We start from the raw sequence: 15,773 nt of genomic DNA, 5'->3' as shown, positions 1-15,773 counted from the left end.
ATTACCTGCCATTTTTTATGCTATGGAACACTTTTCTTATGTAAACCATTTATTATTGCATTTTTTTAACTTGTACTACCCTTGGGTATGCCACCCTTCTAATGATGTCTATTATTTCATATGTTCCAATGCACAACACTTTGTCTTGCTGTATAAACACAATATGGGAGTAATCAATGATGTATCTATTCCTCTACTGCAAAAAATCACGATATAACACACAAAATAATACTATGCATGAAATGGCGAAATGAGACAGAAATCAATAGATGAAAATCCTGAGCTGGTTGGATGGCCCTGCCCTGGCCATAATGCTCCAAACATTCTCAGTTGGGGAGAGAACCAGCGGCTATGGTGTCCAAGATAGGGTTTGACAATCACAAAGACAAGCACTTGAAACTCTCACAACGTACAGGCAGATTATGTTACTGAAATGTAAGCCCAGGATGGCTTGTTATGTAGGGAAACAAAATGGTGCATAGAATGTCCTCGACTTATCTGTGCATTGTATGGGTGTCACAGATGGCAGCCAGTGGGGCTCTGCTATGAAAAGACATGGCACCCCAGACCATATGGTTGTCACGCCACATGGTGGGCAACATTCAGGTTGGTATCCCACTGCTGTCCTGGGCGTCTTGAAACACGTATTCGACCTGGAATTTCGTTGACTGGAGTAGAATTGTCTTCAGTGACGAATCCCACTTGTAACTGAGCCTGGATGAGGAGCAAAGAAGTGTCGGGAGACGCTACACACAGCCATGGGATAACAATCTGACTGTCACCCACCACACTGACCGTCAATGTGGAGCCGCGGTCCAGGATGCCATTTCATTTTGTAGTAGGACCCCTTTAGTTGTCATCCACAGTACTGTTAGAGCACAGTCTTATGTCGGTGATATTCTATGCACCCATTTGTAGCACTCTATGGATAGGCATCCTTGGCTTACATTTCAGCAAGATAATGCACATCTGCACATAGCGATAGTTTCTACTGCTTGTCTTCATGTTTAAAAACCCCTCCTTGGCCAGTGAGGTCGCAGGTTCGCTCCCATCTGAAAACGTATGTAACATTATTGGTGAGGCCATCTGACCATCTCAGGATTTTGATGAGCTAAAGCGCCAACTGGACAGTACATAGCTTGACATCCCTCAAGAGGACATCCAACAAATCTATCAATCAATGCGAAGCCAAATAACTGCTAATATAAGGACCAGTGGAGACCAACACTTTACTGACTTGCTCAATTTGTGGAGCTCTTTCTCTTGAATAAGTCGACCAATAATTCTGATTTGTGACCATTTGGTTGACTGTACATGTACATAACGTCTACCAATTTCAGTCCCAAGTGGACAATTTCTTGTAGGTGAGTTGCTTTTTTTTCTGTCTTAAAGGTTTTCCCCGTGTGGGAATCACGAATTGTGCAAGTATAAGGGTTGTGACTATGTGACGCGTGTAAGTTTCGATTGATACTGGAAGTGTCCTCAGGTAGTTGTAGTTCTTAAGGCGAGCTGTATCCTTGTTTTATTTTTGTCACTGTTATTCATACAACCGCTTTTCAACATACTGTTCATTCCATTCAACTGCTCTTCATAGCCTTTTGCTGTCTCTGAGAGAATTAAAATATCATTAGAAAACCTCAAAGCCTTTGTTGTTTGTCCCAGAACTTTAATTTCACTCACAAATTACTCCTTGATTTCCTTTTCTCCTTACTCAGTGTACAGATTGAATAACACCAGTCGTACACTACAACCCACTTTTCCCCCTTAGCCACTGCTTTCCTTTCACATTCTGTGACTCTTGCAACTGCAGTCTGGTTTCTGTACATGTCTTGAATAATCGTTCACTCCATTTTCTAAAAATCTGTGATACCTTCAAACTTCAAAGTTTGGTATATAAGTAAAAATTGTTACAATCTCTTTCTAAATCAGCCAATGTTACGAGAAGAAGAGTATAATATATTATTTCTCAAGACAACAAATATTTTGTGAACATGTACTAATTGTACACAGTCGAATGTGATATCATTAGAAATAGTTTTATTGGGCACTGCATACCAATTTAGTGCTATGATGTACTATTTTTTTAAAATTTTTATGCGAAAGATACTTTTAGCTATTGTAGGCAAAAGGGCATCATGGATGCCCAGGTTCATACCTCTATTTTATGAAGCTAACTCATTAATCACGAATTAGAGACGGTTTTTCTATACAATCTTATCACAAATGCCTTTTCATTTATTTTAAAGTGCTTATTAACTGGGTAATTTGTACACAGCATTGTTATAAACAATAACCACTTTAATATTTTTTTTGTGGGATCTAAAATTTAAAAAACCTCTCTCACACCGGCCTGATTTAGTTTCACTGATCAGGATAGTAAAAACATGCGTATGTTAAGGGAATTTTCATTCACAAAGCAGGCTTATCACATTCACACAGTTGAATACTGTTCTATCGTGATTAAATTGAACTTAAATTCCATAAGACAGTGAAGCAATTTCGAAGTCTCGGTGCGACGAAAATTGTCAGTCGATCTCCTGAAAACATTTGTAATAATTATTAACTTTCGGTGATCACATGGGGAAGACCGGAGATCTGCTGGTAAGACCGTGTTAGCCTGTTTACATGAAGTAACTGGATATCTTGAGCATACAAAACGGCAGGTTCGTCCAGTGTAAATCAGATGTTCCCCACTGATCCCGTGCAACACAGCGTAGTAAGCAGACACTGTCGATAATAATCAGTTAAATAATACGCGAACACACTTACTTTAGGTCATGTATTAAATTCCTTCTCATACAGAATCTCATCAAGATGCTGACTAGCTCAGCAATACATACATATACATCCTCCTTCTTTCACGACTAATCGGTAAGAATTCCTTCATTCTTTTTATTAGAGAAAACATAGCTAGCAGAGAAGCTATTCCATGGAGTAAATGAACGCTCCAAGGAATAACTGGGCTTGAAACTACTTTGCATTGATAATCGGTAAGGTAAGAAGAGATATTTCGAGATATGTACTGAGTTATATAATTTATAAAATTTCTGAAAATATCGCGGAGAGACCGCTGCAAGAGACATTACATCGCCGCTCGCAGCGAGCAGAATTGATATGTATCCACTTTGCGAGCTAACTATTGGCCTAGCTAACTCGTTAGAATTTGTGGAACATACGTTCCTATAAATTTTAAGAAGTTAGATTTTTTTTTATTACAAGAATTGAACGAGATTTGGTATCTTCGTTACCTAGATACCTAGTTGCTGCTTTCACGTGTACTGGGGCATACCCGCATCCCACGTACACAACGAGGGAAGATGGACTTACATAGTTGTTAATCAGGTCTACCTATTCAGGAACTGGCCTTCACAGGGAAACCCCAGAAAACCTGGAGGCTTAGACCCCAACTAGGTATCACAGATGATAGGAAAGACAGAATAATTTAGAAATTTGAGAGATATTCTAGAATTCATAGGAAAGATAAAATCTGCCTCATAGCCAAAAAAAAAAAAAAAAAAAAAAATCTTTACACATGCAAATTTTTTACAATCTTCTGAAAAATCTTCTTCATCGATGTCATGCTGTACTGCGGTGAAACTGATCATACAGGAACATGTGACACGGCACGGAGGATAAGCGTGGAATTGGCGTACCAGACAGGAGACGTAACGGATTTGAGAGACCAGAAGGAACCTCAGGAACAGGTACTCAGGATTGTGGCTTGAAACAATCAAAATTCGTCTAAGGAATGGTCAACTATTAAAGATTCCTGGAAGAGAAGGGTTAGTCGAATTTCTCCAGATTTATTTTGAACTCAAATATGGACCTGATCCATCCAATCTTCCATCTGAGGAATGGGAAAATCCATTCGTCTTATACTCTCCACACCTAGGTGTCTTAATCGATACTGTAGTTGCACAATATCACAACTCCAGATCGGAAAACAATTTTGAAAACATGGATAATTTCATCCATCTTCTTGAGTAAGCCGAAAGGTTCTAATCCTGGTTTTAATTATTTATTTTTTTTTTCGTTGGCTTTACCAGGTGGAAGTAGAACTGAATCTTTCCTAATTTGGTTTCAAGTACGAATGTGGATACCATGTCAGAATGTTAAAAACTTTATTATTTGAGACAATTTCCAAAAAAAATTATATCTTACTCATACATGATTAAAATGAAATTTTGCTGAAAGAGAACGTTTAATTAAGTCTTGCTGCATGACCTCTCCAGCTGAAATTAATCTTTGTTAGTATTGATTGACGATCAAATTTTTCTCTTTTATACTCCGATTCCGCATTTTCTCATGAAGATATATGGATGCAATATAACAATAAACAAATCCAACTGGAAAATGACACATTATTATAAATTCAATGAAGAACTTTCTTATTAACTGTAATTTTATAAACACACACTAAGCTAGTTAATTAAATTCTCTTGAATAGAATTTAGCTCGCGCCAAAAAAAAAAAACAAAAAAAACAGCGAGTCTTTATATCTGTGGACAGTAGCAATCAATTCTAATTTCCTAACATGGTTCATTTGTTCTCCTGTGAACTGTCAGTTTACAAACGTTAACTTCACACGCAAGCGCCATATTCGATCATATAGTGTCAGTAAACTTATTCTCACTGGAGATTAACACTCCGTGAATGTATATTATTTCACAGCACAAGCATCTTTGGTGATCATCGTGTAGACAGATAATTCGTAAGTCTTCATAGCAGCAATACCTACAGTTCCACTTACTTTTCCAAATATTCCTGTACTATCACAGAAGCAATCGCTTACTGTTCATTAAGCTATCACAGATGCTTGGCATGCTGTCATTTAATCTATCACAGTAGCTGAGGCATACTGTCCTTCGCATTTCAATTTTTTTTTTCAACACCCAAATACTTCATACAGACTTCTCATTTAATTTGAAACACTTTCCTTAAAAGTACCTCTTTCGGTCTACATGGGGAAATAATCCTTTTGTTCTTCCCGAATCCGGATATGCTAATAAATATGCACCAGGATTCGGTATATCAACTATTATATATGGACCTGTATAAATTAGATTCCATTTTCTGATGGTCTTCTTCAACCTTGATGACTTGATGTGCCTTCTTAAAAGAATTTTCTGTCCGATATTGAAAGTCTGAATCCGTTTGATGTTTCTGTCATGGATTTCCTTTCGCTGTCTTGCTTTCTCCGTAATATTAATGAGAGCATTGCGAATTTTTTCTTCCCACGACATTTTGGTCTCCTCGAGTTTAGGCAAGTTATCTACCCAAAAGTTTCTTTCGTTATCTCTGAACATCAGTTCATTCGGGGTAAAGTTTGTAGAACTATGAGGTAAATTATTATAAATCTGCTCAAACTCAGTCAAATAGTTTATCCAGGTAGTTTGTTTATCATGACAGTACGTTCTCATGAATCTGTTTAGTTCTCGAAAAACCTGTTCAATTAAATTCCCTTGTGGATGATAGCAAGATGTAAATATCTGGTTTTATTCCTAGTTGTGATACTAATTTTCTCCATCAATATCCAGTAAATATCTTCGCATTGTCAGAGATTATAGATTTTGGAATCCCTGCATGAGGAATGTAGTCATTTACAAACTTTACTGCGGCAGCTCTTGCAGTTGCTGTTTTTATAGGATATAGTTTAACATATTTTGTAAACACATCACAGAATCCAATAATGTACTTAACACCACCTCTGGCTCTAGGAAGTGGTCCACAAATATCACATGATATAAGTGATCTTGGTGCTTCAGGTATTATTGAGTGAAGCGCAATTTTATTTCCCTTGTTGTCCAGCTTAGCCTTTTGACAGAGAACACATTTCTGTATGACTTTGTGCACTTTTCGCCTTATATTTGGGAAGTAACAATAATATCTAATCTTATTATCACACTTTACAACACCAACAAGACCCCAGGTCAAATGTGTAAACCAAATTAATCGTTCTTCATATTCTTCGGGTATGCAGACACACCACTTTGGATTCTCAGCCTTCCCAGATTTAAAAAATAAAATATTATTCACAAGCCAGTAGTATTCCAAATTGACCATAGGATTTTGTTGATTGAATTGTCGTATTATAGCATTCTATCGTCGATCCTTCTTCTGAAGCTGAGCCATTGTCTTACATAAATGAATATAATATAACTTGTGATTATTTTCTTGAAGAAGAAGCACTGGAAATTCTGCCTTATTATTTACATCCAGTTCAGATGTTATTCCTTCTGGAGATCTTGACAATGCGTCAGCTATAATATTTTCTTTACCGGCTACATGAATAATTTGAAACTGATATTCTTGCAGTGCCAGCGTCCACCTTGACAAGCGAGGATGCAGCAACTTACAAGTTTGTAAAAAGGCTAGTGATTGGTGGTCACAATAAACGGCTATCCTTGAACCATATACATAATAATTAAACCATTTCAAAGACCAAATAACTGCTAAAGCTTCCAATTCCGTAGTGGTATATGCTCTTTCACAGGTGGATAAAACTCTGCTAGCAAATGCAATTGGACAAAAGGTTTTTACACCATCGATGTACCTAATTTGAAATAAACAAGATCCTAATCCCACATCTGATGAATCAGTGGCTAAACAGAATCCGACATTCATATCAGGGTGGCATAATAACGAAGCATTTATCAGTTGATCCTTTATTTCACAAAAAGCCTTTTCACAATCATTAGACCATTGCCATGGTACATCTTTCCTCAGGAGCCAGTTTAGTGCTTCAGAGTTCATTGCTTGAGTTTTAATCAATCGACGAAAAAATGAAGCCAAGCCTATAAAGCCTTTCAGTTGTCTTCTGTTTCTTGGAGTTGGAAAATTTTTTATCGCACTCATCTTCGCTTCTGTTGGAAGAATGCCTTTTGCATTAATCATATGTCCTAAGAATTTAATTCTCTGTAGAGAAAATTGGGATTTTTTTACGATTTGCAGTTATACCAGTTTGTTTGAACACAGCAAAAATCCTCCCAATAAGTTGTACATGTTCCTCCCAAGTTTTAGAGGCAATTAATAGATCGTCCACAAAAATTGTTATTCGACTACGTAGTTCTGGTCCTAGGGCATAGTCCAACGTAGAAATAAAAACTCCAGAGCTGATATTGAGACCAAACGGAACGATTTTGAACTGATAGCTTCTCCCTCCATATATAAAAGCAGTATATTTTCTTGAGTCCTTGTCTAACTGGACTTGCCAGAACGAACTTCTCAAATCAATACTGGTTAAATAGGATACATCTTGAAATTTCTGTATTAACTCATCGATGTTCTCTGGATGTGTGCGCACAGGTACTATAATTTTGTTAATTTCCCTTGCATCTAATACCAATCGAACATTTCCTCCTGGCTTTGGTACAACAAGAAACAGAGAACAATATGGGCTGTTCGACGGTTCAATGAGATTCCAGTTTAACATTTTTTGTATCTCTTCCTGAACTGGTTGTTTTAATCGCCAGGGAATGGAATAGTGTGTGCGGCAAAATGTCTTATGGGGCTTAATCTGTAATGTACAAACATATCCTCTAATAATTCCGGTCTTTTCATCGAAAACTGACTCATATTCTGTTAATATATTGAATAATTGTTCCCTCTGACTATCCGTTAGGCAATCTGACTCAGCAATCTTCTGTTCGACTGTTTGTCTGAAATCCTCTACTTGAATTGACTTGATCGGTAGTCGGTACATATTACTATTTTCAGCACAAATCAACTGCACAGCAGCACCACGGAAATATCGCTCATACACTGCCTCCTTTCTCAGTAAGATCAGTGTAACAAATTGATCTTCGATTTTGAAATGCACCTTTCCTTCTACCAAGTCCAACTTGCAATTGCAGGCTTGCAAAATTCCAGTGCCAAGAATACAATCTACTACCAACTTTTCCACTACAAGGAATGTGCATTGTTTAGCTACATTTTCCAATTTTATCTCTATAAGCGTTTGTATCTTGACGTTCCGGGATTTTGCTCCCACTGCACCTGCCACTCGACAATTTTGTACTGGTAGGGCAGGGATTTTCTTAATTTTACTTATTCTGCGAAACAAAGTTCCAGATACTACGTCTGTAGATGAAGCTGTGTGCAATACAACATTAGTTAAAATTCGTCCCACTTCTGTGATGATCTCAGACACAGGAACCCATCTTCAACTACACAGGCCTCTACGTCTCTCGTCAATTCATCTGTCATTAATTCGCCTTCATTATATCTCAACATTGGCACGGAATTAATTTCATTTAAAACAGGTTTGCCCCTTTTGTATGCCCCGGCGACTTTACGGAGCATAAAGCGGCCCTCTTCAGTTTAAATGTCGATTGTTATTTCCTCTTGAATCATCTACTACTTCTGTTATGACTGGTTGTTGTTGATGACTGGTTGTGTTATTTGCTTCAAATCGAGGGTCAGAATTTCTGCACGCATTATTATTATTTGACAACTGCTGGTTCTGATAATCTCTTGCATTTCCAAACATTGGGTTGTATCTGCGACCTGTTCGATTGTCTCTGAATCTGCCCCTCACAGCACTGTTATTAAAATTTCCATTTCCATTGCAATTGTTTCTGTTAAATCTCTGACTATTCCTAGTATAATAATTTTTAAATCCGTTTCCGTTCCGGTTTGCGTTTGGCGCCTCAATCGCTCTCCCCTGTATAACCGGTTGTCTTGGCCGATGTTCATCTTCCTCGATCATATCTATAGTGTCAAGTGTAGTCATGAAACAGTCAAGGTCATGCTCATTAATATACAGCATTCTATTTCTGATGCTGGCTGGAAGTCGAGATTTTAATATGCCAATCACGTCTTGTAGAGGCATAGGCTTATCCCAATACCGTGATTTGTTTATATATTTCTGAAAGTATTTCTTTAAAGACCCACGTGAAAAGGAAAAAGGTTCCGGGTATAATACCTCCTGCCTTAAACATTCTTGTACTCCTTCAGACCAGTATTTGGATAAAAATGCTTGTTCAAAATCTTCATATGTGTCCCAAGTTGATATCATATCAGATGCCCTTATAGCTCCTGACCCCTGAATATAACCGGTCACGAGACTAACCTTTGGCTACTCACTCCAATTTTTTGGCAATACTCCCTAAAACTTCTTATAAACACTACAGGATGAACATTTTTCTTGTCTGGGTTGTACATCTGGAATTAACGTTGTTTCAGCATTTTCTCCTCAGTATTGCTTTTACAATTACAGTCATTATGACTACCCTCATAGTGTTGTGATTGATGTTGATTGCAAAAACGAACGTGCGCATTAATGTCCCTGTCTGTACTTGATCGGTTAAATAATGGAGCTTCATTGATAGAGCTTGTTATGGGTTCATTTCCTTGCGTGGAACACAAATCTTCTCGAGATAGATTTAAAGGTCTCTCAATGTGTATTGCTTTTACAATTACAGTCACTATGACTACCCTCATAGTGTTGTGATTGATGTTGATTGCAAAAACGAAAGTCATTATGACTACCCTCATAGTGTTGTGATTGATGTTGATTGCAAAAACGAACGTGCACATTAATGTCCCTGTCTGTACTTGATCGGTTAAATAATGTAGCTTCATTGATAGATCTTGTTATGGGTTCATTTCCTTGGTGGAACACAAATCTTCTCGAGATAGATTTAAGGATCTCTCAATGTTTTCTTTTCATTGTTTAAGTTCTTCACCCAGTTGTTCTCTGGCTTCTCGAAAACCTTTCTTAAATAAAATTTGGGTTCATTTCCTTGGTGGAACACAAATCTTCTCGAGATAGATTTAAGGATCTCTCAATGTTTTCTTTTCATTGTTTAAGTTCTTCACCCAGTTGTTCTCTGGCTTCTCGAAAACCTTTCTTAAATAAAATTTTTTCATAACTTTCGAGAACTTTCGGTCATTGATTGTATAGCTGCCCTGACTGTATGTTCAATATTGTCTGAAGAAATGCTTTGCCTTTTCAAACTTAACTGCGAGAATTTTCCCGCGAGAATGTTTACCTTATGATCAACCTCGTCTTGTCCCTCCTTTATGTTATTTATGGATTTATCCAAATTTTGGATGTCCTTTGGGATCTTGTCTTGTGATTGTCTCAAATCCTGCATATCTACTGACATCTCATTTACTTGTTGCTTTAATTCATCTTGAACTTCAACTAATACCGGAATTACCGCCATAGAACATTGCATCTGTTGTTGCGCTTGAACTATCTGTGGGATTGACTCGACCTGTTCTTTAATAGTATCAAGCTTAGTAGCAACATACTCAGTTAGCTCTAGGTGTAACTTCTTCGCATTTTCATTAGACTGCTGAGTGACTTGCTCAATTTCAGCAGCTAATTTTAATTCTGTCTTTTCATTCTGTATTTTCAATTCTTTTGCAGTTTTATTTAATTTATCATCAAGTTTCTGAAAACTCTCTACTAATTTATTATTTAATTCCACTTGATTAGCTTCTAACTGCTCCTGGACTTTCACTTGATTGGCTGCTAATTGTTCATTCATTTCCCTTTTAGTCTCTATTTGCGCTTTAGTTAATTCCCTTTTAGTCTCTATTTGCGCTTTAGTTAAGTCTGTTACATTTTTGGCTAACAGTGTTAACTGCTGCATGATTACAGTCAATGGGTTTATTTCGTCCTGCTCAGATCACATCGAAACACTTAAGTTTTGTTGTGGGGCCTGACTAATGCTGCCGCTAGGCACTACTTCAGTTAAGCTAGCGTCTAATGTTTCACTAACCTCAGAACCAGCTACGGGCTGTTGTGATTCGCTCGGCTGTTGCATTGCCATTTTATAAGCCACCCTAGTAAGAACCATTAATACACAGAACAACAAATATATAAAGTCACTCGCACCTGAGTTAATAATGTCACTGACCTAAACGTTGCATAATACTCACTTATAATAAACACTTCCTATCTAAAGTTCAACCCAACAGTCACTCAATCAATCTGATTCAAACCGCTAGACATTTAAATAGTTATTCTAAATGTCTATCTACAAAAATTTGATTGTATATTGTCTGGCCTGAGCGACATTCTCGTAGGTTGTAGCGAAATTGTGACTTCTGGAACAGGCCTCGTCTTCTTTTCTCTCGTGCAAATGCAACATAAAATTCACACAATGTTTAAGTAATGCTCAAAAATGTCTCCTGTCACAGTGAAGCCAAATTTAATATTTTTTTTGTGGGATCTAAAATTTAAGAAACCTGTCTCACACCGGCCTGATTTAGCTTCACTGATCAGGATAGTAAAAACATGCGTATGTTAAGGGAATTTTCATTCACAAAGCAGGCTTATCACATTCACGCAGTTGAATACTGTTCTATCTTGATTAAATTGAACTTAAATTCCATAAGGCAGTGAAGCAATTTCGAAGTCTCGGTGCGACGAAAATTGTCAGTCGATCTCCTGAAAACATTTGTAATAATTATTAACTTTCGGTGACCACATGGGAAAGACCGGAGATCTGCTGGTAAGACCGTGTTAGCCTGTTTATTTGAAGTAACTGGATATCTTGAGCATACAAAATGGCAGGTTCGTCCAGCGTAAATCAGACGTTCCCCACTGATCCCATGCAATACAGCGTAGTAAGCAGACACTGTCAATAATAATCAGATAATAATACGCGAACACACTTACTTTAGTTTAGTTCATGTGTTAAATTCCTTCTCATACAGAATCTCATCAAGATGGTGACTAGCTCAACAATACACACATATACATCCTCCTTCTTTCACGACTAATCGGTAAGAATTCCTTCATTCTTTTTATTAGAGAAAACATAGCTAGCAGAGAAGCTATTCCATGGAGTAAATGGACGCTCCAAGGAATAATTGGGCTTGAAACCACTTTGCATTGATAATCGGTAAGATTATAAGAGATATTTCGAGATATGTTCTGAGTTATATAATTTATAAAATTTCTGAAAATATCGCGGAGAGACCGCTGCAAGAGACATTACACCATGACCACTAAGGTAGTCCAATATCTCTGGCCATCAAGCAAGTTGACGTTTCTAAACAAATATACTTTCCGAGTTGCTAAATATATTTGTCATTGTTGCCTTGAATTGTAATATACGTATTGCTCCTGTGGCCCAATGTGCTTACTGTAGCTGAAAATGTTTGTCGACTTAAAAGTTTTAGGTTGTGTAGCCCTACTGCAAACCGCCATGGGCTCTATGGCAGAGGGTAAGTCCCACTCTACCAGTTAATAGGGTTACTTCCTGTTTCATTCTCGTATGGAGCATGGGAATAACCATTGTTTGACTGTCTCTGTGCATGAAGCACTATTCTAATGCTATCCTCACAATCCCTGTGTGAGCAATACATATAGGGTATAGCATATTTCTAGAGTAATCATTTAAGGCATTTTCTCAAAACTTTGTTAACAGATTTTCTTGAGGTAGTTTATGTCTGCCTTCAAGAGTTGGCCATTTCAGTTCCTTCAATGTGTCGACACTCTCCCATAGATTAAACAAATTTGTGGTCACAGATGCTGCCCTTCTCTGTATAAGTTCAGTATCCCATGTTAGTCGTATCTGGTATAGGTCAACACACTTGACCAGTTATCTAGGATGGGTCGCATGATTTATAAGCAATCTCTTTAGTAGACATATTGCACTTTAAGCATTACAAGTACAAAACACGTTTTAGAGATGTTTCTCTTCATTCCCACTACAACCCATATCTCAGCGACTACACTTACTCCAAGTGCTGTCATTATTTAAAACTGTAAAAGTGGAAGAGCATCACACTGCTCTTCTGGTACCTTGAAGAACTGCAATTCCACATTTGAATTGGAATGTTGAAATATCCCACATCTTCAAGACACTAAACTTTTCAGACGATACAATACATTTTCCATGTATTAATATTATGCTAAAATTTTCTTTTTCTACTCCGTTAAGATGAATGTGGAGGAATTAAGGCTAATGCTCTGCAGCAAATCCTAATATGTTTGCTTAACGTTTTGATAAAATGTGTTAAGTGAATACATGGCATTTCTTTATACACTGCTGGCCACCGTAAATGCAACACCCTGAAGGAAGCATCCTAATCAAGTGAAATTTACACCATGGGTTTGCAGCGATGAGATATGCAACTGATTAGAGTTTCAGCGCAGACGCACATCACGCGCGCCTGTGGCGCCACCTCATAGCGCCATTTAAGGCTTGGCGATTTCGACGAGTGTACGTTCGGCACGTGTGTTTACCTTGTGGTTGTTTCACAAGACGATCAGTTATGCCTCGTAGACAACAGCGAACATCGTTTGATCAAGTATCCGAGTTCGACAGAGGAAGGATAGTGGCTTACCGAGATTGTGGATTATCATACAGAGAAATCGCTAGTCGTGTTGGACGAAACCAAACAACTGTAATGCGGATATGTGACCATTGGATGCAGGAGGGTACGACGGACCGACGTGGTCGATCGCATTCACCTCGGTGCACCTATGCACGTGCTGATAGGCAAATTGTGCGCATGGCAGTGACGGATCGCTCAGTGACATCCCGAACCATAGCACAGCACATTGCGTCTGTAACGCATCATCCTGTGTCTGCGCATACCATTCGACGCCGTTTACAGCAGAGTGGTCTGTCCGCAAGACGTCCATTGCTTCGTCTACCATTGACGCAGAACCACAGACGTCTCCGTCGCCAATGGTGTGATGACAGACGGATGTGGACGGCAGAATGGAATGACGTTGTCTTTACTGACGAGGCACGCTTCTGTCTGCAGCACCACGATGGTCGGATTCGAGTGTGGAGACACCGTGGAGAGAGGATGCTGGACAGCTGCATTATGCACCGCCACACTGGTCTTGCACCGGGTATTATGTATGGGGCGGTATTGGATATTACTCTCGCACATCTCTAGTACGCATTGCCGGTACTTTAAATAGCCGGCGCTACATATCCGAGATGCTGGAGCCAGTTGTCCTTCCTTACCTTCAGGGCTCGGCCACAGCCATATTTCAACAGGATAATGCGCGACCACACGTGGCACGCATTGTCCAAAGGTTCTTCGTCAATAACCAGATTGAATTGCTTCCCTGGCCGGCTCGCTCTCCGGATCTTTCGCCGACAGAAAACATGTGGTCCATGGTTGCTCAACGAGTGACCCAGATTACATCCCCAGCTACCACACCAGATGATCTTTGGCAACATGTGGAAGCTGCTTGGGCTGCTGTACCCCAGGAACACATCCAACGTCTCTTTGACTCAATGCCAAGACGTGTGGCAGCGGTGATCTCCAACAATGGCGGCTACTCTGGCTACTGATTCTGGCAGGAACCACATGTCACAGACGTCTGTAAACGCAATCATGTGATACTTGGTCAACATGTTATCTACAAAATAAATTTTGTTGTGCTACCTCTTGTCTTTCTTGGTGTTGCATTTACGGTGGCCAGCAGTGTCTATTGCAATAAATGCACATAAATCACTACATAACTCAGATATTGTTCTATTTCTTAATATTATGCTTAAATTATGTTTTTCTACTCCATTAAAATGTATGTGGAGGAATGAATGCCAATGCTCTGCCAGTAATCCTAATATATTTTCTGGATGTTCTGTTAAAATTTATGAATTGAAGATATGGCCTTTCTGAATATATTGTAATAAATGCACATAACTCAGTTCATAACTCAGTTCATAACTCAGAGTTTCTTGCCAATAGAAGCAAAAATCGTACAAATTATGGCTAGTTCCCAGTGTCTTTGGCATTTTACTCAACTCATGGTTCATTCTTTGACATATGGTCAGTTGTATTCATTAGATTAGAAACTCTTGATGATTCCTTCTTTTGGTAGTATTGGTATAAATCGCCTTAGATGGTATGTTCTTCTCATTTATGGGTACATGAACCAATTGGGCTTGGTGGAACTCCAGTCTGATCAGACAGTAGGAATGTGTGATCTTCAGAAGCATCAATGAATGGGCTAACTTGTGAACAACAGAATTGCACAAATTATGTTACCTGGCAGTGCTGTTAGTTATTTCTGTGTGAAGCCCTTCCTTTACTTTCAACAGAAATATTATTCTTTCTGTAGAATTTTGGCCACCATTCCTTAAACGTTAGCATGTCTCCTGTTTTTGATATTTTCATTCCATCTTTTCGTGGGAGTCAATTATTAATTCTGCATCTTTCTTCAGAAAATATATCCTGTCCATCTTCCTAATTTCCCTCTTTATCTGTTGAAATCTCTATCACGTGCAAGGTAGCACTACCCTCCTGTTGGAAAGTAATGGGTGATGAATTGAAACCTTCACTCTGCCACAAGCATTAAACAAACCTCACCAGTGCATGGTTTTTATTTTTGCCTCCAAAACAGGCTTCATCAGAGCTTTTTCGTGATAGAGGTAACATATGGCCCTTGCACTCTGTAACTCATGCACATTAAAGATATTTAATGAAATCTGACGGAAGTTAAATGGAAATTGAATTGGTACTTGAGGTAATTGCAAATTCTGCATACAATCAAATGAGAGGCCTGCAATGGTAGAATCAGTGTCGGTTTTTGCTGTAACTGCGTGTAATTTCTAGAAGAATTAATCACCACACCTCCTGTGCACTATTAACTCAGCTATTGCTGCCCTTTTACCAGCATCATTCAGTGATGGACTTTTGATTTTTATCCAAATCTCTTCACATGTACTGCTCGTATACACCTGTGGTTCCCCAGATTTTAAATTAAAATGGAAAGTTTTCAAATAAAATTGATAATCAACTTGAATATTCATTTTAATACTTTTGAACATGTGTCACATAATCTA

The sequence above is a fragment of the Schistocerca piceifrons genome, chromosome 11 (assembly GCF_021461385.2).
Source record: "Schistocerca piceifrons isolate TAMUIC-IGC-003096 chromosome 11, iqSchPice1.1, whole genome shotgun sequence".
Taxonomy (NCBI): Eukaryota; Metazoa; Arthropoda; class Insecta; order Orthoptera; family Acrididae; genus Schistocerca; species Schistocerca piceifrons.
This window is presented reverse-complemented; position numbering follows the sequence as displayed.